At 29.6% G+C, this 3289-nt stretch overlaps 1 long non-coding RNA gene across 1 annotated transcript in view; it reads right to left on the reverse strand.

Annotated features, from left to right (window-relative positions):
* Window positions 1–1952, reverse strand: part of LOC119668764 — a 25807-nt gene extending 23855 nt beyond the window's left edge. Inside the window, exon 1 of the long non-coding RNA XR_005251532.1 lies at window positions 1880–1952. This is a non-coding gene — a long non-coding RNA (uncharacterized LOC119668764). The remainder of the gene's footprint in view (window positions 1–1879) is intronic.
* Between the last annotated feature and the right edge of the window lie 1337 nt (window positions 1953–3289).

Consider the following 3289-nt stretch of genomic DNA (forward strand, 5'->3'; position numbering starts at 1 on the left):
GATGCGAGCAGTGCACTGTAGCCAGCATATACTTCATTTTACTCTCATTCACCGCTTAGACCATATTCGCATATTCCTTTTAGTTAGTAACAAAGATAGTAGTAACATCACACTTGCTATGCCCAATAATGTCGATACCGTTGACATGGACAAAGGGCTAGACACATTCTTAGAATATTGTGTCATTTCGATGAACATGATCACTTCCATGACGAAATGGAAAAGATGCGAGCAGTGCACTGTAGCCAGCATATACTTCATTTTACTCTCATTCACCGCTTAGACCATATTCGCATATTCCTTTTAGTTAGTAACAAAGATAGTAGTAACATCACACTTGCTATGCCCAATAATGTCGATACCGTTGACATGGACAAAGGGCTAGAAACATTCTTAGAATATTGTGTTATTTCGATGAACATGATCACTTCCATGACGAAATGGAAAAGATGACTTTATAGTGTAAATACATTCTCTGAGACTCGCCCATTTTCTGAAACTTCGCACGGTATGAAATTATTGGAAAAGATTCGATGATTGAGCGACGGGTACATCTTAATGTTATTCCGAAGAGTATGTACATATAGAATCCTTTGTCGAGAGATCCACTTATATATTATTGAGATTTGATAAGTATATCTATATAATTGTTCGTAGAAACTCGATGCTACGTTGATTGAGCTACAGGTACAACTAAATGCCATTCTGTATAGTGTTTGCAGAATCCTTTATCAACAGGATCTCATACATATCATTGAGATTTAGTAAGTATATCTATGAAATTGTTCGAGTTCGATGTTACGTTAACTGAGCTACGGGTACTGTCCACTATCATTTTGTAGAATGAGATCCTGTTGACCTTACACATATTATTGAGATTTGGTTGGTATAACTAGGTGTCTGGTGAGGCTTGTATAGCATATTATAATATAATTATTTTCCATAATTGATGTATGGAATAATGGACGTATATTGATGAAGACATTTATGGCAACGTTATAATTGTTTTTAAATTTTTTCATTCGGTCAAATTTCAATGTATTGAAAAAATACCTTCAATTACCTCTACTGAAATAAGGAAGGATATTCGACAACTGATTTTTAAATTAACTGTATTCGGATTTTGTTGTTTGTTAACTACTCCTTAAGTAATAGACCAAACACGGCACCACTGTCATTGCTCAGGCACCATATTCACCAAATCTGGCGTGTATCGCTTCAGAAGGAGTATATTTTAAAGGAGATAAAATAAATTTGGAATAAAATTTAAATTTGTGTATTTTATTTACAAAATCCGGGTACTTTTTGAGCTGGAGGTATATAGTGCAACAAATGACAATTTTTTATGAAAACGACTTAAATTTCCTGACTGTTTGCCCCATTCAAAACAGAATTTGTCGATTATGTATAGAAGTAAAGGGTTTAAGTAGTATTTAATGAATATAAAATATTATTTTATTTTTAGAGTAAAGAATTGCTTTACCCAAAAATTATTTGGTAAATATTCATGAATATAAATAATATCACAAAAACTAAAGGTATATAAAAGTAGCCAAAGAACTTATACTTTTAATACTATATTAAATCCAATGAAAAAAAAAAATTTAAGTGACCTTCATTAAAAAAGTAGTTCTAAAATTGTTAACCTACTTTTAGCAGAACTTGAAAAATTTCAAGAAAAAAACTGTAATGTATTTTATGTGTTTGTCATACAATCATATAAACATATGTATATTTAATTGAATCAAAATTATTTATGATGCGGAATGTAGTTCAATATTTATTTTAATGTTTAATTTTAATTAAAATATTTTGTTTGATTTTCAACCCACTCGATTTATTTCATTTAAACTCAATACGTAATGATGAAAAAACTAACCTGGTCTACTGATCCGTAATGATTTCGTGAAAACACTCCACGTCTGGATATTAATTCAGTGGCTGAAGAGCTGCAAAAAAAAAAAAAAAAAATAAATAAATAATAAAATTTAAAATAACAATATCAAATTGTTGTATAAAAACTATTTAAATATTTAATTTTGTAGTTTAATGATTTAAGTTTTAAAATCCTTCACATCCGCCGACAGCATGAACTCTTTCACATAGCATCGTCGCATAGCTGACGATGTTTGATTAATAGAAAGGCTTAAAATATTTCACGACTTGAGTTCACTTGTGAATGATTGATTAAGCAATTGTACCCTGAAGAATCCTTTCTGAAGTATTTTCGCTTTGATTTTGACAAATTAAAATCACATCAATTTACACCCATTTCGCTTTATCTCTTAATAAAAAGGTCATTAACAACGTTATTTGAACTTAAAGTCTCCTTCTGAATATGAAGAATATAAATCCTTTTTTACTCCTGTCAAACTTGTGACCTTATCCATTTTGCTATGAAATAAGTTAGGAAAATACTCGTCGAAGTGCTTAAAATCGAAATAAAAATGTTTTAAGAAGAAAACTGAATTTAAACGAATTTAACTCTATTCCATTTTGCTGGAAGCGACATCAAATTTTGTTTCTATTTATTCGGTTGATAAAATCGATTTGATTACGCATTAGTGCTGAAAGTAGCCATTTTATGGCTGTAGATACTTAACATATTTCAAAGTTATTTCATAAAAATCGACAAAGAATAATAAAATTGAATGTTTGCGACAGTAACGAGTTAAGTTTATACTTTAGTGAAATCAATACAGCACATTTATTTTATTACAATATTATGAATTACACTTCAATATCCGAGCATTGTGAGGAAACTTAACTTATTAAGAAACGGAGTTTCCATTCCAATAATGGTTTTATGGCAAAAAATTCAAACAAGTAAGATATAAAATTTAAAGTGGAATCTCATTCTATCTATTTTATATATACTTATTTAAAAATTTAAATTATTAAATGATCACGAAGTAGAAAATTTTCTATTTCATTGTAAAGTTTGAATGGGATTAGCTTAAGAACTTCTCCTAGTATTAACATTATTTGGACTTAGATGCAGGTTCTACAAACATATATTACATGTGGCATACATGTTCGAAAATATAAGTTTATATTTAAACTCAGAGTGTTTTTATATTTATTCAACTTGAAGGATGGTCTTAAAACTTATCTGTTGGTCTCAATATCGAACATGTGGATTATGTTATCAATTCATGCAGTTCATTTACTAAGTTTCAAAAACTCAACCTTAGAGTTTAAAAGTAGTGATTTTAGTCTTAAAAAATTTCTTAGGGTTGAGAATTTAAACTAAAATTTTCGACCCTGTAGTTAGCCAACAAAATGTGGA

Source organism: Teleopsis dalmanni, chromosome 1, assembly GCF_002237135.1.
Source record: "Teleopsis dalmanni isolate 2A chromosome 1, ASM223713v2, whole genome shotgun sequence".
NCBI classification, from domain to species: Eukaryota; Metazoa; Arthropoda; class Insecta; order Diptera; family Diopsidae; genus Teleopsis; species Teleopsis dalmanni.